Below are 20,981 nucleotides of genomic sequence, written 5' to 3'. Positions count from 1 at the left end.
AATGATTGGTAACCATCTGCTGTGCTGAAATTCCACGTACAGCAGTTAACTCCATTTTAGAAAACAACTTCAATCTAGTGAATTGCAGCGCAGTTCTTGGTGGCAGCAGATAGCAACAAGCAGTCTGAGTTCCTCCAGACAAAGCAGTGTGGTGGGAGCATCAGCGAAGTCACTTGGTGGTAGCGGAGGGAGGGAGGCTTTCGCCTTTAGACAGTTGAGTGTAATGTATTTGAAGCCAGTCTGTAACCACAGCCTAATTCTTTCATCTGATTAAAAAAAAAAAAAAAAAAGCCAGTCCATAAAGCCGCACAGATGAACGATCGTACACGCGTGCACCCTTTTCTTTGGTTTTCTATTTCTGCAACTGCACTGTAATGTGAGCACTGGCATGTTTGGCTTTTGGTAGCTTTCGTGTGACTTACGGACTGCCTGGTGAAAACCTTAACTGCACAGCTGGTCACAGTGTTTTGAATGATTACTTGTGGAGATTCTATCAAAGAAACTATTTTGCTGATGCAGAACCATAACAAGGATGTGGTAAAGCACTTTGGATAGTGACGGACTGCCAAACAACAGATACTCAAACAGCGGCAGGCTATGATGTCATATTTAAATTGCTCTCATTATCATCCGTGTTTTTTAACTCGGTTTCGGTTATTTGAGCTTAGGTTTTGATCATATATGAAGAAAGTTGCTTAAAATGGGCAGTATATTGAGTTCAAAGGACCCATACAGTTCATAAATTCTCCGGTGTCTACTGGATTTTTCATCAGGGAGACTTCCAATAAAAATGATCTATTTTAGAAATAATATTGTTTAGTAGGTTGAAATGTGGTGTAATAAAATTAGACCTTCAGTCTTCTAAAGTTACTACTTAGATGGCACCCTTGGGATGGTAAAATGGCTGTATAAGCAGATGAATCAGACAGTTTCACTGATGGATACATTTGTCAGTCTCTGTTACAGATATAATATATTCTTATATCTGTAATCCTGACACTGTTACATCCAAATGAAATCAACATGAGGTTGTCATCTTTAAGCAAATATGTTAAGTGTTGTCTTTTGTGCTTTGGATTTGAAAGAAAGGGGCCCAAGGGAGCCAGCATCATGCAAATGGAACAAATCCCATTTCTTCTGAGCTGTGCTGTTTCCCCCTTCATGGCAGCTGGCTGTGTTATCTTTGTGTGTTTCTCTGAGTGCTGACAATTCTTTCAGTGATCTAAGTTAGGGCACATTAGAAAGTGGAAGCAGCTGTCTGTCGTTATACTGAGAGACGTGTTTGCTCTACTGCAAAGATGAAGGACCATGAATCCTTGACACACTCTCTCCCCCCTCCCCCTTTACTTTCCAACATGATCAACATTCAGACGCACAGATTGTCTGCTTGGACAGTTTTTTGTTCTGACTGACAGCATCTGGCATAGACAAATTTAAAAATACATAGCATGCCATGCTTGGAATTGGAACATCCCTTCTTTATTAATCTTCTCATTTAAACCATTCATTTACATTTCAAGAAAGGTTACAGCTTGATATGGTTGAAACATTTATCTTAAATGAATAACCTCCTAATGAAATACCTTGAATAAGCACCAAACAGTCAGTGTTCATTAAAAATTACACCTGATTAGTATGGCCTTGGAACTGGTGTGAGGACGTAAGATTTCCCCATTGTCTTCATCCATAAAGGAAAAAAAAAAAATTTAGCATGTGTGAGTGTGTGTGTAATTTTTTTCTGAAGCACAAAGCTAAATGAGAACTGTGTGTTTTCACTTGCAACCCCCCATCATTTTTAGGAGTACCATATTATAAAGCCCTAGCCTTTAAATTGCTATTTGTCTAATTAAATCTGGTTTTGCTGGAACAATACATTTGAAGGAAATGCCTAAATACTGTTTTGTTTTGTTTTATTCTGCTAAGACATTTATGCTTTGAGGGACAAGATGCTCTATGATTTGATGTAATCTGAAATCCTATGTGTATTTTTTCTAACTGAGAAGTATTCATGTGTTTGTATACAGTACTTTACTAGTACAATAAAACCGAAATGGTGGACCACCCACTAAAATGTTTATGCATGCGCACATATGCACGCATACATCCCGTGCACTCTCATCTTCATGATCTAGGTTAGCTACACAGCCGTGCTTGTCTAGCATTTATGTAAAAATAATATGAAAATTGGCCAGACCAGTCAGAATGTGGACTTGAAGTACAGGAAGGGAGGGAGAAAATCCTCCTCTGCAAGGCATTTCAGACGCTTTATTTCACTGTGGATTGCAGCTTTAGCTACTTGGAGTACAGAAGGGGAAAAAAAAAAATTAAGCTTCCAGAAGGGAGGGGAGAACCCCCAGTATTATAAAACGGAGTACTGTTCAAGTGCATGGCAGTAAATATGTAAAACAAGTATCCTGGCTTATTTGGAGAGGAAAGAGATTCTGCAGCAGACAGGCTCAATTAACAATTGTAAGCAGGAGAGGACTTGTATTCTTTCGGTAAATGCAGGAGAGGTCATTTGCTTTAGGATAAATTCTGACAAATTTCAGATATAGACATAACGGCTGGAATAAACATGAAAAAAGGCTTTCAGTTGCACATCAAGAATTTTGTATTTGGAATGGGCATTTACATTTTTATTCTCAGTGAATAGATTTTTTTTTTTTTTTAATCAGTGTTTTTCCAATTAATATATATGCCAAATTAATTGACTGTGAAACAAGCGTTTTGGGACAATAGGAATTTTGATACAGGCCTGATATATCATGTATGTTTTTTAGAAAATTCTCCTGGTAAACCTCACCTATTTTTCTTTTTCTGCAGGAGGCATTAAGGCGGTAAGTTTTCAGCCCAGGTTTTAGAATGCTGGTAATCATAAGCTATGCGTAATCATAAAAGGGAAATCAAATTTGATTTTAAGCAAAGTCACTTTTATTTTTTCCCCTTCACAAACCGTTCCATTTCTGTGATAAACTTCTATTTTGATTTTTTTAATGACTAGTTATAAAAGCTTGTACAGATATGCATCTGTAAGCAAACTGGGAATAGGTTAGAGAACACAATTCCCTGGTGTAAAAAGCAAGGTTTAGCAGTAATGCTTTTAATCTGGACTTGTAGAGGATTCGGGAGCATCCATAGATCTGCTTCAGTAATTACCATACCCCAAGTGGCACTGGAAGAGACATTTGCCTAAAAACTTGATGTCTTCATTACACTGTTTACATTTTAATTAGAAACACGAAAATTAGTGATTCATACAGACAACTATAGTTTAAGTGGGTTTGCTCACCATCCAATAAATCATAGAGGAAAGCAAAAAAAGAAAAGAGGAAAAAAAGAAAAAGAAAAAAAAAAAAAAAAAAAAAAAGGCAATGCCCAACCTGCAACTACCAGCAGCAACCCCTCCCAAGCCCTGCAGTTGGAACAAACAGTTTACTGAGAATTGTTCATGGGAATAAGGTGTTGGTACTGAAAGCTGGTTCATATCTTTTTTTATTTTTTATTTTATTAGAGTTGGTATTTCCATGCAAATTAGGACGTGTAATTTTAAAGATAAAGCCACATACTTGTGCCCGGTATTACATGTAACCACATGAGGTGTGTTAGGCTGCACGCGTGCAGCCTCCGTGTGCACGTGTATGGCCCTGCAGCTGTGCGAAGGAGAGCAGTTGGGGTGGGAAGGTTTCGGCAGCGCTGGGCGCGACGTATGGCTGCGGGGAGCTCGTTTCTGTGCTTCTCCACAAACATTTGTAGCATTTGTAGCGCCGCACACGGCGATGCGCGTCTACAAATATATACACGCGGAGAGGATCCGGGAGGCCGAGCATCCTCCGTTTCTGCCCAACCCGCCGTGCCGTGCCGTGCCGTGCTCGAGGCCTCCCCGCCCGCCCTGCCCCAGCCCGCAGCGCGACCCCGTGGCTCAGGGCCCTGCGCAAAGCGAGTTCAAATCTCGGCCCGTCCGGCGCTGCTGGTGCCGGTGGCTCCGCGGTGCGGGGGCGGCGCTGCGGGGAGCTGGGCGCCGAACCACCGCGCCAGCGGGCTTGTACTTGGTTGGGTTTTGTTCCCCTTGCTCCATAACTCACTGTCTTGCCCTCTGCCTTCCCACCCCTGCCCCCTTACCATGGGAGCAACGATATGCAAAACCGCGTTTCTTTCAAGAACACTTTAAGGGCCTTATTCCTTTGGGTTTCCGTATGGTCAACGTTAGAAATGTTCTGCTTGGGGAGAAGGGGGTGGATTGTTATCTGTGCAATTAACTTTCTGCTATGTGAGTTCCGGGCGGGCTTTGGGGCGTTATGCCGACAGTGCGTGGATGGTCGGTGTGAGCCTCTGCAGCAATCAGAGAAAACTCGCTGGTTTAATATTGCTGTCTTTTTCTTTAAGGAAAAAGAAGGGAGTTCCCTTGTCTCTTGCTTATTAGTGGATTTCTTTTTGTTGAAATCCTTAGGATTTAGAGGATAATCTCCTTCCAGAACTTTCATTCTGCGTTGTGTTGTTTGCTTTCTATGTACACAAATACATGTATGTTTATATATTAATTTTTCCCACATACCTCAGATTTTTAGACAGTGTACAATATAAATCAGAATGAGCCTCTTATAAAGCTGTGTCATGTTTGCCAGTGTGAATTGTCTTTTTGTTCTTTCATCATTTGGGTGATGTAAGTAAACCCTGGTATATGATATCTGTGATATCTTGTGGCTGCTTTAATGCAATATGTAAGCGTTTCACGTGACAAAATAGGCAACAGCGTCTCATTTTTTTCATTTGCTTTAGCATAAAAATAGTATTTCATCTTAAGTCTGACAACTTCATTTAACGTGGAGATTTATTTTCCTTTTTGTTAAATTAAGTTTTTATCAAAAGTTACGAGCACTGCCTCTAATTTTCAGTAATCTGGCAGCTTTGTAATGAAGTAACTTGGATGTACACTTTGTAGTGCCATTGAATTAGTGACAGTGCTCTGTCTTCATTTTCTTCATTTGTTCTCTGCCTTTTTCTTTCTTTTTCCTTTTTTTTTTTTTTTTTTTTTTTTTTTTTCTTCACCCTGTCCCTTCGGGTGTAGGCATGTTATAAATGCAGCTAAACAGAACTGTCTGCATCTGCAAAGACAGAAACATGCTGCCTGCTTGTACAGACTGCAAAATTCTAATAGTCCTGTGCTATCTGTTAAATTCAGTGTGCTTTTTGCATTGTGGCACGAAACATTTGTGCTGCGAGGGAAGCTGGCTGCCTGCCAGCCATCGACTATGAAATCCCGGGTACCTGAGAGCTTATCAGTTCTTTTGCTTTGTAAAAGAAAAAGTGATGAAAATGTTGGTAAACTGCCATGAAGGTTTAAGGCTGCCGGAATAAGAAGCCGTGTAATCAGATTGGAAAATGGAGCTTGAGATTCTCTGCATGGGAAGCAGTCGCCTGTGAACCTACCGAGATGCTGTGCAAGTGCCCGAGCTGACCACTTTGTTAGCAAATCAGCTTGTTTGCTGCAGCAGCAGGGTGGAATAGGCTGGTCCTTGTGATGGTATGTAATGCCAGTAATATCTCTTGCTTTGCACAATGTAATCAGCTTGCAATTAGCTCGCTCTACATTAACCTTCTTGGTATTTTTCTCTTTTTTGTAAGACTGTGCACTTTAAACAATTAACTATAGAAAGTAATCCCTCAAGCAAATCAAAGCAATCCTTTAATTTTATCACCCAGCTGAAAAAGTATCAGGTGGTCAACTGGTCTTCATCAGCTGCTGGAAATTCTCAGGCTCACTGTAGCGTGGAGAGGTTCTTTAACCCGTTCACATTTAGAAAAATGTCAAGATTTTATATTTCTCACATAATATAATGCTGCATCATGGAGCTGAGATTGGAATTGTTTTAATGAAAAGCCTTGGGAGAGGCTTTTCCTATACAGACAGCTTTTATGCTTCTGTTTGTTTAGGCATTTCCATACACTACCTCTCGGAACGCTTTGATGACACAGCCACTTGTACTGATAATTCCACCGCTTCACCTCCAGTGAACTTGATTCACTGAGGTTGGAGAGAACAAGGCTATCGTTGCTGATCTTGTGTGTTGCTTTTTAATCCGTTAAAATAAAAGCCAGATAAGGGGAAAAATTGTGTAGTAGGCAAACTTAGTTTTGGGAAAGTAAACTTTTAGTGCAGTTCGTTGATATGCGGAAGCTCCAAGTTTAACAAGGGAAAGCAAAGCTTATTCAAATTAAGAGTGAAGAATGTGATGTGCTTGCTGCTGTTTGAATGGTTCACCCACTCCAAAGTTCCTTTGTTTAATAGTTCTGTTTTCTTACTTAAGGCTTGAATTTTACAGAGTCGTCCTGTAAAATGTGATTATGTACACCACAGTAATATAGTATAATGATAATCTGTCTGGCATTTTGCATAAAAAGTTTGTTTAAATAATTGTTTCACATGCCTTGCTGATTTATAAACAAATCATTCAAGATTTTTCGCTTCCATAAATAACACTAGTGAAATTAGGGACAAAAATATTTGGAAAAAATAATGCTGTGCCTGAGTCCTCTTAATATTGCATTCCCTATATGAATAAATAGATTGTGGGTGATTTAAGGCCCTACTGAACAAAGTGATCTGAAACTTCTGTCTGGATATTGTGTGTAAAGGACGTTGGAAATGGTCAGCAGCTGCTCTGCCACCCCCCACCAAAAGTCATTTCAGTCGTTTCATTGAATTCCAGTAGATCATAGCAATAAACTGAATTTATAATAATATGATCTGCTTTTGCCAATGATATCTGTGAAAGCACTATTGACTGGATGTACTGAAGTCATCTTTTATCTCTCTTTGTAGAATATGGGCATGTTTTGAAAATAAAAAGCCAGATCCTACTAATCATGCTATATTTATCATATTTTAATGTTGGCCTTGGAACAGTTTTAATACATATTAAAAAACCTGGAATTTATGTGCACATTTTTCTGTGTGCTCCAATTTAAAAAAAAAAAAAAAAAAAAAAAAAAAAGCAAAAAATAAAAAAATAACCTGCATACATCTTACGCTGCAAAGATCTACTTTATATTCTTTTAGAGGACAAACTCCATTAGATATGCACTTACTGTACATTGGATTGTAAATCTTACAATTTAATGGTAATTCAGTGAGCAGTTATTGCTTCTGTGGCCTTTTTTCTTTCTTTTTTGTCCCATCTCACTTGTGAAATAGGGTTACCCTTTACAAGTGTCACATCCATAGATTCATCTTTTGTACTCTATAGTTGTTCCTAGTGCATCATTCTAAGTGAAAAGAAAAATAGGAAGCCAAAGCTACAGGAGGGGCATTGGGGGAGGGGGCCTATACATAGAAATACAGCATATAGCAGCAGAAAGACCAAGGCAGTTTAGCATCAATCTAACAGATTAAAATTTTGCTGTAAAGGTGCGTTTTCTTTAACCTCATTCTCATTCGTTTTTCCACCGTGGCTGCTGTTTGAATTCCCAGGAAGCAGAAATGGTGTCTTAATGATACCAGCCTTTTTGCCTTGCTTACACTGTTAATACTCTTATCCCTTTTCTGATATGAAATACTTTTTGTAGAAACAATATACACATTTGTAAAGAAATTACAAAAGGATTCTCCTTTTGAAGATAATGAGTTCTCTTCAGGAACTGCAGGTTACGTGGAACACAAATGAGCTCTAAGTGGAGGGATTTAAAGTCCTGCTACAGCATTTAATTTCTTGAGGAAAGGAGTTCAGTTCAAGGTTAGCCTGTTATTGTGGCACTGGCAACTACTTCTCTCATTCCTGTTCTTCTGCCAGCAGTACTGCACAAAAGGCAGTCATTTTTATTTAATACGTAGGGAGGTATTAATCACTGCAGTGTTTTCTTGCAAAAATTTGTCTTATCAAATTCATTGTTTCACCACTCATGACAATAATAGGTGTTTAATTACTCAATAAGAGCAGTTTATAGATTCCATTTTTCCTGTTTGCTGGACAAATGGTATTGATTTTGTACTTTGATGCAACATGAAACTGTATTAAACACAATTAGAATTCTAAGGCTGGCAATGTGGATCAGTTGTGGTAACTGAGCTCCTTGCTAAAGGAGCTGCATTTTCCACATTTTGATTGTATATGAATTCTTAGGAGAGACAAATATCTTTAACAACACTCCTTTTATTAAATAAGATGTTAGTGTGTTTTTTTTTTGTTTTATTTCAGAGGCACTTACGATTATTGTAGATTTTTATATATACAAGACAAATAGTTTAAGCACTTTTTTTTTTTTTCAGATAATTGTCCCTTTCTAGTGATAATAATTTGTGCTCATTCCAACCTCCAACATGTCTCATCCTACTGTTATGCTGTACTTGCAAACAAGATGTCTTGCATGAAAAATAAAAATTATGTTGTACCCCAAGCTTGAGTTTGGACAGTAAAAATTTATGAGAGTAGGAAGGGCAGCAGGCTGCTTTTTCTGCTTTTTTTTTTTTTTTGGTGTGTGTGTGTGTGTGTGTGTGTGTGTGTGTGTGTAGAGCTTTTAGTTATCTTCAGAGGCTGAATATTAAGCCATGTGTGGGTTTTTCTTTTTTAACTGATGTCTCTTATTCTACTGTCACTCATGACATCTTATTGATATATCAGTATCTGCATAGGCTCGAGCCCTTTCTTCTGGTAGGATTTTAGTTGATTTGCAAAAGTTGCACTGCCAAGACAATTGTTCAGAGCTTCGTTTGTGGATCAGTACATCTTTAATTACAATTCTTTACTGCAACTGGTGCTTTCTTAAAAATTGCCAGTTGGGAGTGTTTCATGTTCTATAATTTTGTGTTTATTTTTTTTTTCCCGAAGACTCAGAATGAACTGAGGGTGAGCATACCTGAGTCAAGAAAGGAAGAATGATTCTTGTTAATGTACTTTCCACTGTACATACTTAAGTAACAAAATCTTGACGTTTTTGGGTTTTTTTTCTGCTTGTTAGCTTCAAGCTTCTGAGTGAATAAATTAGATAAAATCTTGCATCTTATTTTTATTAGTTTTATTTATATGTTCCTCATTTAACTTTGAGTATTTCTTGAAAATATGGCCAGAATTCACAAGAACTACACCTTGATTGATTGAATAATATTTTTGAAGGCAACGTGTCACAGATAGGGATATCTGCATTATTTTTTCCTGCATGTAAATACTTTCAAAGTACCATTAACATTGATGAAGGAAATGCAAGTACTTGTAGTATTCTTTGAATTGCATGCATGGATGTGGTATGTGCTAGGTGGGGAGCATGCTGTGTGTCAAGGAACACCCATCGATTAGTCACCTGTTTTAATGATGGCTGTATTTTTACTTACACTCATGTTTTTGTCACACTTTCTTTCAAATCTTCTTCAGAGCAATTCTCAAACTCTGAAAGGCTCCAATTCCTACTTCAGGAGCTTCAATGAGAATACTCATGCTTAAACTTAAGGACGTGCTTAAGCGATTTGCTGGGTCAAACTTTATCCTGGGTGGACCTTCTTGTTTCTCTTCCAGGCATGATTTATATCCTATGTGATCTGATGAGATCTTGGGAACTAATGGCTTGTTCCATTCTTTGTGTTAAAGGCGGTGGGTTAGGTGTTCTTTGCTTCATGAAAATCAGTACAGATTTCAATTACCCAAACAGCAGGTAAGACATTAACATTAAGAGGATGTAGGTTGCACTTTCTAATCTGTGGTGGTGCCTCAGCTATCCTGATGTTATGGGAAAATTGAATAAATGTAAGATGGATTCTGAATAATTGAATATATTGTTCTTATTTATTTGGATTACTGTAACACTTAGAGGTCTCAACCAAGATGGTGACCTTGTTGTGCTGGTATTGTAAAAACATGTACTGAGAGACTGTTCTGCGTCAGAGGGGTTACATTCTAAATAGCTGAGACGGACAAAGGTTAATAGGGACACAAAGAGGCGCTGAAATGTGAAGAGACTTGCCCAAGGTCACCTAGCAGGTCAGTAGCAGAGCTGCGAGTTAAGCCTACATCTCCACACCCCTGTTCCAGTGTCCTGTGCACCAGATTGCCTCCCCAGTGATTAAACTATCTGCCTTTAATAGCTATTGAGGGAAGTAATTGTCTTTGATTTAGTGGGGAATTTTGGATAGCGACATTTGAGTATGTGGCTACTTGGTTCTTGCACTTGGGTGAAACTACAGCTAGATAATTTTATACTATTAGAACAAACATTTAAGCACAACTCTTTATTGGAAATTTAATAAGTACTTCTCTGAGGTGGTTGCTGTTTCACAGAAAGGCTGCTGCGATTGCTGGTGTTTCTTGGTCAGTTTTACTCAGGTGTGTTCGCTCTTCAGGTGTAGCATACAAAAGCAGAGGTAGGGCCAAGCACCTGGATTGGCTATTAGGGAATAATGTTTTAATTATGTCAGACAGAGCACCTTGAGGCCTGTATCCTCCTTATGACAGTTCACTTTCAAAGCTACAATGCTTCATTTCAGTAACTTTATTACCATTTGGCTCAGAGATTGCTATTTCGCCTTGGCCACAGATTTCATCAGTTGCCCGGCTCACCTTTGTCCACACTATACTTGTGAAATGACCTGCTCCTTTAGTGCTTGTCAATAGTAAATTGCTGCATCCTCAGTGTCCAGGCTGAGGCACAGTAAAGAACACAACTCTTTATTAAATTACTGGATTTTACACTTAATTTTTTTGGATTAAACTTGAATGTGAAAAGTCTTAATTACCATTTAATACCAAGTAATTAAAGCACTGGCCGGGGTCAACTATATAAAGCACATCAGTTTGAACTGCCACCTGATTAATAGGCTTGGTGATATAAAAAGTTCAGCACAAAAGCATGCTCTGCCAGGGTCAACGTTTTAATAGCTGTGGAAAGTGCAGTTTTTGCTGTAATTCTGTTCTAACAATGGGATCAAAATAATAATTTGTGCGGTGTTCATGGTTGGCTTCTCCAGCGTGACGTCAAGTGAATTATTTGAATTTGACGTCAGATAAATTGTTTTTGTGGCATATATTGATGAGAAAATAGGTTTGAAATTTCATTTGCATTCTCCAAAGTGAACCATGAGTATATTTCTTCCAGCCTTCTGGAAGAGATGAGACAAAAGTTTAGAGAAGAATTGAAGGTACGTTGTGCAAGAGTCACGTGTCTGTATTTTCATCTGTTTGCACACACAATCATCTGTGAGATATTGCAGCTTAAGTGCTGTATGCACATAGATGTGTATGTTTGAGAGGGTGTGCAGAGTTATATCAAACAGCTGCCTCAATAGCTATGTTTTTATATCTCTCTAATGTATATTTCCACACTGTATTCTGTTACGAATGCTTTTCCTGTGCCATGCTTAGCCCCAGAGGCTCTGTTCTGTGGGATCATTTGAAAGTTGTTCTGTGTCCACATTTAATATTTATATATATTTAATATAGTGGCATATTTAATATAGTGGCATTTTGTTTTGTTTTTTAAACTCTTAACAGTTTATTGATAGGGCCTGGGTAAACTGCTGCACCTTTGGAGGAGTCAATTAGCTTCCACTGGGCTCAATGCATGTGCAGCAGGCAGCCTGTGCATTAACAGTTGCAGGATGGGAGCCATAGTGATTTTTGCCTACCTATAACTCCGCAAGCATTAATCTTGACAGCATCCCACAAAATAGGTGTGGTTACCCCCACTTTATTGCTGAGGCCTCAAGAGGAAGGATTAAAGCGCTGCAGCTCCAGACACATAGGCAGACCTATGTATTGGAATGGGAGAACCTTTTTCAACAAAGTTCAGGACGTGTTTTGAACAAAATTTCTAGGTGAACATGTGTCAGATCTAGGTTTCAGTTCTGAAATACTTGGCTCAGGGGGATTGGAATTAAATGGACCCCTGAAACAGGCCAGTATGAATCTCTCAAAAAAAAAAGAATCATTTCTCAAGTATTAAAAAAATGAGTTAATTGATGTAAAAAAGTTGAAGTGGTTGTGTGCTCAGGCATGACTACATGAGAAATGCAACTTCTACTTTTTCGGCATTTCCTTGTGATCTGTTCCTGCTAAGGTTATTTCCTGCTGCATGGGAAAGAGCACACTGATGTATGTTCTCATGCTCTGCAATAGTGTTCAAGGCAGTTACAGGTTGTTCTGTCAAGCATGTGCCTTTCAGCTTTACTCTTAAAGTAGCACCAGTGTGGCGATAAATAGAAACTTCAATTGTCACAGAGTTTTAGATTCTGATAAATAGAACAGTGGGCCTCACTATGTTTTAATATTCCTACTATGGTAAAATAAGGTTAGCTGGATGATTCTGGAAAGATGAACAGTTTTGGCATACCAAGTAAGGAAAAGGGATCCTTGTGATGCTAAGTCAGTGATTCACTGATTATACTGTAGAAATTATACCTAAGGCTGTGCTGCGGTTGGAACTCTCTATTTGTCATTTAATGAAAAGAACATGGCTTTATAGAGACAGGGCAATATCAAAATGCCAGTCATTCAAATGTAGGCATTTATAAACACATTTGCAGAAGTCCTATCCTGTTTTTCAGGTGGCAGAACTGAGGCTGAGAAAAATTGCCTAAGGAGCACTGCAACTGAGCAGACATTGACTTTTGTGGAAGGCAGATGGGATTACTGAAACTCCACAGCTAGCTTGTAAAAGGGGTAAATTCTAAAAACAATAGTGAAGCTGAAAAATGAAAGGATTTATTAATGTATATGAAATTGTTTTCATTTCTGCCAGTAGCAGACTGATGACAGTACTACCAACTCTCTTTGTTACTCTGAATGTGGGCTTCCTGAGCATGTTAATCTCCTTGGTAGATGCAGTTGGAAATCTATCCAAAGAACTTTGGACCACTGCAGCTGAAAAACCTGATCTGGAAAAATCAGCATGGTGATAAAAAGAACTCATTGCTTTCCATATCCTGCCTTTGAAGACTAGTTTGACAAGTCCCAAAGAGCCTTCTGCACATATACAGTGAAACTTTAAAAAATTAGGGATGATGTTGCCTGGCTAAAGTAAGCCAGTTCTTTATTTGTGGAGATTTAAAAATCTAGCCACTAGCTTTAAAAATGCTCAACAACTCAAACACAACAGTTTTGGTAGGAGCATATGAATGATAATTTTCCTTAGAGCCCCCTCCCCTCCATACAAGCAGAACTAAATAAACAGCATAGTGATTTCTTAATATCTATTTTTTAACATTCTTGAAAAATCTCCAGTGGACAGGCTAACTATATGACATTTTAGCCTGTTGTGAGGAGGCAAAGGTTAGTAACTTGGAGAAAAAAAAAGAGAATTAAGATAAAGGTTGGTACCCAATATAAATAAATGTTTGAATGCTCTTTAACAATTATAGCTAGCTGAATTTTTATGTACAAAAGTTTTCCATATAAAGGAAGGTGCTGTGTGCAAATGTATTCCAGTTGACTGAAAAGTCCCAATGAGTCCATCTCAATTCCAGTGCCTACTTGACATGATAAGGGGCAGGAAAAAGCAAGGGAGAGAAAAGGAAGGAGAGAGTTTGATAAACAAAACATAGAATTGTTTGGTTCTATTAAGAAACGTCACCAATTATCTAAGAAAAACTATTAAGCTATAACCTATGCCTTTTCTTTCACCCTGGTGTATGTCTAGGGTAAAGGTTCAAACCAATTCTTTTCATGTTCCTAATCACGGGCTGCAATTAATCACAATCTAGTTCTTTTAAAGAGTCCATTAAGAAATCATACTAGATGAACAGCCACTAACGTAGAAAATCTGATGTGTTAAGAGTTATGAGCTTGCCATGTAAAGTTTGTGTAGCATTTAACAACACTCAGAAGAACATTAACAGTAACTTACTTGTTCTGGCAGTACTCACACAACTCAATAATTAGAGGAAAAAAAAGATAACATATAGTTAAAACAAACCTGTGTCCCTGTCAGTATGAGAGAACACTGAATGTCACTATGCAGCAAGAAAGCCTTTGCATGATCTTAGGATGGAAGGGAGGAAGTTCAAGTAATGCTTTGCTAACCATGGGGTACTGCAGTTTGGTTGTTTCTGTAGAAAAATTGTCTTCTAATGAAAGAATACAAAATAAATAGAAAAGAAGTGATTTGGCATACTAGAGGGAGATAAACTGGGACTAAGTTAGCTGAAGTCACAGCCACAACAAGCTCTGCACTGCCCCAAGTATGCTACTCAGTAACATACCGGACAGTGGAGGCGCATCAAGCATTTTGGTACCTAAATCTGAGTGCAACCAAGAAGAATCCGGATGTCTGGAGAACCTCAGCAAAGTAGACACTTTTATCTGTATAAGAGAGAAGATGCATTCTGTATTACTGTACTATTACGGTATCTGTATTAGAGAAGATGCATTCATAAGCATGTGATGATCATAACAAGAACTGTGTGAACCTAGACTGAAAGACTGTTCAGCTCTGTCTCTTGGCAGAGATCAGAAGTGGACGGCAAAGAGAAGTATGAGAATCTGAATGTGGAGCAACACAGGAACTGGAGGCCTTGCTGCAGGATCAGAGTGCTCCTGTATTACTGTGGGGTGGGGCCATGGTGGTGATGAGCAGGGTGCTGAGTTTTCAAGGGCATGCATACCTGTAAAGCTGTTGAATGAGAAATAAGAAAGTTTTCCAGATTGCCATGATGTCCAACTGTTGAAGCAGGTTTAGGGAGAGCCTTTTTCCTGCAGAATGAATCTGACAGGAATAAAGTAAGAAAGGAATCTATAGAAATTGCTCAAAGTAGTGCGCGTAATAAACAGTGATAATCCTGTAGTTTTTTAATCACTCTATCAAATTCTAGAGACATAATACTTTTTTCTCCGTCAAGTTTCATAGATTGGAAATGTCTTAAAATAGTCATTTCCAGTAAATTTATATAGAGTTTTTTTGTAGGGATAGATATGCAGGGTATGAATTAGAAAGTTTTCAAAGGGAAATAATTATAAAAGTGGAACTTACCAAGACACAATCTTCAGGGAATTGCTTAGTAGGGAGAGTCTTATTTGTGGTACCTCTGAAAAATTTGATCAAGCTACAAAAAGAAAGATGGGGATAAGAGAACAATAGTCTATTATTCATTAAAAAATCAACAACAACAACAAAATTATATAAAGATATATTTTTTCAAGCAAAGTGCAACTGGTATGGTAAGAGAGAGAGTTGCGACTTCGTAGTAGTAGTTAATGACTTTTGGGAAAGGCTAAAAAACGTTGGCAAAAGTTTAGCAATGGTGGCACGTGGCCTTAAAGACCCTATGGGCTGCTCATTGGGCATGTGGCTGTAAGCCAGGTCCTGGGCTGTGCCTTGTGAGCAGGGAGTACCTGTGGGGTGGTGTGGTTGTCTGCACCTTCCAGAGATCTTTGTGTTGTCACTGCAGTGTCCTCCGGTTCCTCTGTGCCTTTGCAATGGAGCTGGTGCTTGCAGTTTACTTGAGGAAGAGGAGATGCAGCTTTATAATGTATGTAAGAGTTGTACCTTTGCTAAGTCAAGAGTAACTGGAGAGAGAACTAGAAAAAATTGGGGGGCAAATTCAACCACAAGGTTGAAGTTGCTTCTGCATGATTTACAGGATAGCTTCTCAACAACAATATTTGTGTTGCATATATGTTGAAAGCACCATTCAAGACAACAACTGTTAGACATGGTTTTAATTACAGTTTAATTAAAGGGCATGATTAAGTTTCAGCTTTTTAAACTGGGATGCTCCCCTAGTTGAAGTCTAGCCATGTTAGTTGTTCCTTTTTAACATCAGTTGTGTAGAATACTTTGGGAAGACCTTATAGCAAAAACATGTTTTAGTATGATGGTATTAGTTTAACTCATCCCATCAGTATTCCATTACATGTTGTTGCCATGTGACAGGTGACAGCAAAGGGACAGTCTGACAAAATGGCATCTGACATGGAAGCGCTTATGAAGCAAAGAGGAGTCACTGAATTCCTCCATATGGAAAAAATTGTTCCCATTGACATTCACCAATGCTTGCTGAATGTTTATGGAGACCAAAGAGTGGATGTGAGCCCAGAGAGGCAGTGGGTGGTGTTTTTCAGCAATGGCAACAACATTGAGAAAGGCAAGCCGTGTGCTGGACAGCCATGCATAGCTGTCACACCACAAAATGAAGAACTCTTGTTCATTGCTGCTGAAAATGCATAGCTAATGGTGGTAACTACGTTGAAAAACAGTGTTTTGTCCTTAAGAATTTGCTTTATCAAAATAGTGCTGTGCTCTTTGTATCTGTTGTAGTTTCCTCGGAAACAAACAGGAGGCATTACTTTTGGAGTGACCAACCTATTTCTAGTTACGCTGTAATTATTTAATCTGGAGAATTGACTCCAAATGCACCAAAATTAATAACCCCTTTACACCATCTTTGTGTTTAAATCTTCTTTTGGGTTCATAATTAGAGTATTTAACCTTACTCTCCATTTGTTAGAAAATGCTATTTTTTTAACAAATACTAAAATACTAAAGCAGATCAAGCAGTTATTTTGACAAACAGCTTGAGACATTCTTGCCTAAATTCCACAAATAAAAAACCCAACTAAATAATCACCCTGAGCAGATTTTCACAGGGACCTCAGCCAACCTTTTTATAGAGGATAATTACATTACTTTTTTAACGTAGGCCAAAGGAAATCATAAAATTAAGGCATAAGAGACACTATTTCTATTTTGAGAAGGTAACAGAGTAATTGGTAAGGGATTTTTATTGCCATTTTATTATATAGAGTTTTTTCTTTGTTTTTATTTTTTACATTCACATACACACATTTATATATGTGTATATGTAATATGTTTGCTTTTTTTTCGGGCACTAAATCTTGTATTTAGTGGCATGAATCTGAGCATCTGGGCAGAGTAAGAAACAACATTCACTGAGGTTTCCAGGTGTATTAAAAGTACATTTTTTGAAGTTGTAGATGTTTGTGTGTGTCTCAGTCTGCAGTGTCCATCACCTCCTCCTTCACTAACTCTCTGTCTCTGCACCTTGTATCGGTCAGGTGAAGAGCACCCATTTAAATGCTGCCAGCATGTTACCAGTTACTATGTTATGGTGAGGGCTGGGAGTTGTTTCCTGGGGTAGGCCCCATGGATAGCTGTTTCCATGTGGGGCTTTAGAGTGAAATACTGGCTTACAGAGCTCTTCCGATGCAGTCAGGAACAGAATCAGCCCCTCCATTCATCTCTTGGCTATGCTGTCTGCACAGCATATGTTGTATTGTCAATGTAAGTGTTGTAGGGGTAAAAACATGCTTGTTGTTTCAGCCTTTCTTCTTTTTCTATGGATCTGTAAATACAGAGCAAAACCAAATTTTTCAGTATTGCGCTACCTTGATTTGACTATTTCTATTGAATAAAATTTCAGAATTAAAATTGCAGCACCGCAAATGTCTTACAGCTTCTTTCCCTTGTTGCTGTAGTGCTTGTGTTCTATACTGCACCATCATGCCATAAGAGCTAGAGACCAGGTTGTGACAGCAAACTTCACCATATTTAGCACAGACTTGGAAATATTTTAAAAGACAACAAATCAGCATTTGTTACTTTTTTCTTTGTTTGTTTCCAAATGAAAGATTTTTAAAAATAATTGGATTGCTTTCAGTGGGTACCTTTCTGGTACCTTATGGAAAGAGAGATGGGGAAAAGACTGAACCCTACTAGACTCAACAGCTGTACTCCTGTAAACCTGTGAGCTTGTTTGACTGTTAGGAAATAACTGTGAACAACAGGTGAGCAAGTAAGGGAGTAACTCTGTGAGACATTTAGCCAATCCCTTATCTTCTTTTATTTAAAACATAAATGTAAAACTGCAATTTTAATATTAATTTTGCTTGCATTTTTCCAGGCCTACTGTGATTAGTTTAAAATGCTTAGAAACTATTTTGAAAGGGGTAATTCTGTGCAAAATGCAAGCATGAATTCATAGTCTTGTTTTGTTTTCTTTCAGGATTTGTTTCACAGAATTTCACCTAACGCAAAATCCAAACCAGCAAGCTTCACTTAGTTTCAGCCCCAAATTACATCATTCGACCCCAGTAGAAGTTTCCTTCATTTCAACAAATCGAGCCCAAGTTTGTGTGACAGTGGATAGATGAGGTGAGCTGATGAGGGTCTGGGAGGCATTGCAATCAGAATGGCAGGTGAGGCAGCTCTCAGTGAATGGATTTGAAGGACGAAATGTGAGGGTTTAGAAATGGAGGAATTGCCATAGTGGATTACAGCCAAAGTCCATCATGAAAATATCTCAAGTTTGTCAGTAGCTATCAGAAAACATGTTAGAGAAAGGTGCTTGAAATTTGTAGTAACAATCAAAAATGAGCAGAGTGAGAAGAATTGTGTCAATTAAGTCTAGATCTGTTTTACAAAATCTGTGTTTCCTAAAGTTTTCTTTTGGTAATCTTAACCCAAGGCAGTTTGTCTTAATATAATTGAATTGCACATGCATCATCAGTCTGTCATGAATTTCCTTTTCGTTTCTTTTCTCAATATGGATGGCCTTACAAGAACCACATAGCTGCAGAGGACTCATTTAAATGTTACAAATAGATATGGTTTATTTCAACTGGTCTTTTCACTTTTAAAAATTGTATTTGTCTTCTTGCTGAACTGTTTTTACCACTGTAAAGATCATAGGCTTTATTTGATTATATTTTGGTAATCAGTTAAATGAGACTGGGTCACCTTGCACCATGCAACATTTCACTTCCCTGCTGAAACTTAATGCCATCTTTTTATCTTTCACTGCATGGATGTCAGAGGACATAATGTTAATAAAAGACAGGCATCTCTAATATTTCATGAATGGCATTTTAGAAAAACTCAAAAAAAACCCCCAAACCTAGGAATTAAAAGCTGACTCTAAACTGGTGGATTCAGTCACCTTTCTCACATGTTGAATGATTTTCCATTTATGGATCTCATATATTACAAGCCTTATTCTTTGTCAGGCATAGCTATTAAAAAGCACAGGTGGCTTCCTGAGATTGAATGTATTGTTTCCCTCTCAGGGATGGGTGGAGGCATAGATAGAGAGATCTCTATGAGAAAGTGGTCAAGAAATGAAGATGATACCTAAAAGAAGGCTGGTAGCTTTCAGTGGGTCGAATTTCACTACAGAAAACTAGGAGGCCTGGGATTTTGTGGGATTCTCTGTGTTTTTGTGTATTTACCTTGCTTTGAAAATGAGTCTTTGATATCCAGCTAGGTTAAATCAAAACCTACTAAGTAATCTAAAAAAGAGTATACTGTTAGGAAATTATGAGGTATTTGACTGCATTTTTATGTACTGCTTTATCAAATATACCGTACCAAAATAATGTTGTGATGATGGTGGATATACAGATGTGGATTGCTATATGTGCTTTTTTTTTTTGGTTACATTGCAAATTTATTTAGAGATATCAGAATGTTGCGTTAGATACCACTTTTTGTAGCATATACCTGCATATAAATTTTTATATGTGGTAGAAGATACAAAACGCTTATTTCTAAAACACAAGGATGCTAAATCATATGTATTCTCTGATACTTTAGGCTAGAACTCCAGTTAAACTTCTGAACCAGATCCATGTTGAGTCCTTCATTAGATAATTGTATCTTAAATGAATGCATCGGTGAGAGAGGGATGGCTATGGTAATGTGCAGGATTTATCCATGAGCTGAAATAATCATGAAATGGTCTGAAAATTCAGACTAATAATTTAGTAATCATGAATACATGGTATGCATTTATGTTTCAACTCTGAACATTCATGTCCAAAACTGGTTTAAGCTACTAATAAAACCTAGTGTCTAGTGTAAATGTAATAAATTTGGAAAACAAGAATGGAGATAGCCTCGAATTATCATCAGGTCCAGTTATTTGCTATTGTAGCTGTCATATAATCTCCTTCCTGTGTTTGCTGAATTTCATAAATTTATGGAGTTCCATGCTTACTGTCGATTATGTCCAGAAAAATGATATTTTGTTTGGCAGAATTCAGTGTTAAAGTTCACCTAGAATAGCACAGTAGAATTTTAGAAGTCACTGACTAGCCAGATAAACATCTTGCAGAATTTATTTCATTAGTAGTTTGTAGAATCATTTGCACAAGAGTATCATCAGTCTCTTCTTTCATTGCAGCATAGAGCAAATTCGGATGTTCCTGCATTGTAAGCATCCACCCCTAGAATTACGTGTTTTTAACAAAATCCTTGATTTCTTTCTAAAATGCTGGCTGAGATAGGGTGTTTTCCTGACAGATTTTGTGGACTACTTGTGATCTTTATCAGAACCGGATGACACTGTTAAATTCCCTCAGACCTTTACAGTCAATCACTGTTTTGTTTGTTTTGGTTATTAATGTGGGTTCTTCTTAATTCAGATACGCAAACATAAAAATCTATCACCGTATGACAATATGTAGATTTGTGGCAGTCCCAAGAGGACCTTGGGTCCATAAACCAGTGGCTTTGTAATGTAATGCTGCATAAATGCTGTATTTTCATCTGTGACAGATATAATCTTGAACCTGTATTTTTCTTGTTACTTAACTGTTTCAGGACATCATGTGTGAGAGAACGCATCAAAATGGAAATTGCTTCTACAGAAGCAGCAATAAATATTGGTTGGGTATATTGCATTGCTGGGCTCCATGTGTTTTAGGGTGTTCTCAATTCTCTTGCCCTAATCAACACTGTAAATACATGCTGCATTTCCTGGTCATCTATTTGTTGGATTAACAATTTGGACCTTGCAATCTCTACTATGTGTTTTGATTCTTTACTGTATATAGTCATGATTATTTAAGAGCTTCCCCTAACAAATTCACTCTGAAACCTCCCATCTTTTCTAACTCTTCAAAGAAAGACAAACAATGCAAAATCTGTGCATTACATATGAGGTTAACTAGTAATTATTTGAAGTTTGGCTGGTTAAAAAGCTTTGAAAAATCTTTACATTCATGCAAAAATCTGAGTTTTGGCTTTTCATTTAAATATTGGAAGAGATAGTG

At 37.9% G+C, this 20,981-nt stretch overlaps 1 protein-coding gene across 6 annotated transcripts in view; it reads left to right on the top strand.

Annotated features, from left to right (window-relative positions):
* The window catches only part of FIGN (fidgetin, microtubule severing factor), a 99,993-nt gene that overhangs the window by 16,568 nt on the left and 62,444 nt on the right, over positions 1–20,981 (top strand). For 2 of the 6 annotated variants that reach the window (XM_048952639.1, XM_048952637.1), the window contains one exon: positions 17,936–18,084. The exons of the other annotated variants lie outside the window; for them this stretch is intronic. The gene's annotated coding sequence lies outside the window, so the exon portion shown is untranslated. The remainder of the gene's footprint in view (positions 1–17,935; positions 18,085–20,981) is intronic. 6 annotated transcript variants of the gene reach the window in all.

The sequence above is a fragment of the Lagopus muta genome, chromosome 8 (assembly GCF_023343835.1).
Source record: "Lagopus muta isolate bLagMut1 chromosome 8, bLagMut1 primary, whole genome shotgun sequence".
In the NCBI taxonomy this organism is placed as follows: Eukaryota; Metazoa; Chordata; class Aves; order Galliformes; family Phasianidae; genus Lagopus; species Lagopus muta.
This window is presented reverse-complemented; position numbering and strand designations above follow the sequence as displayed.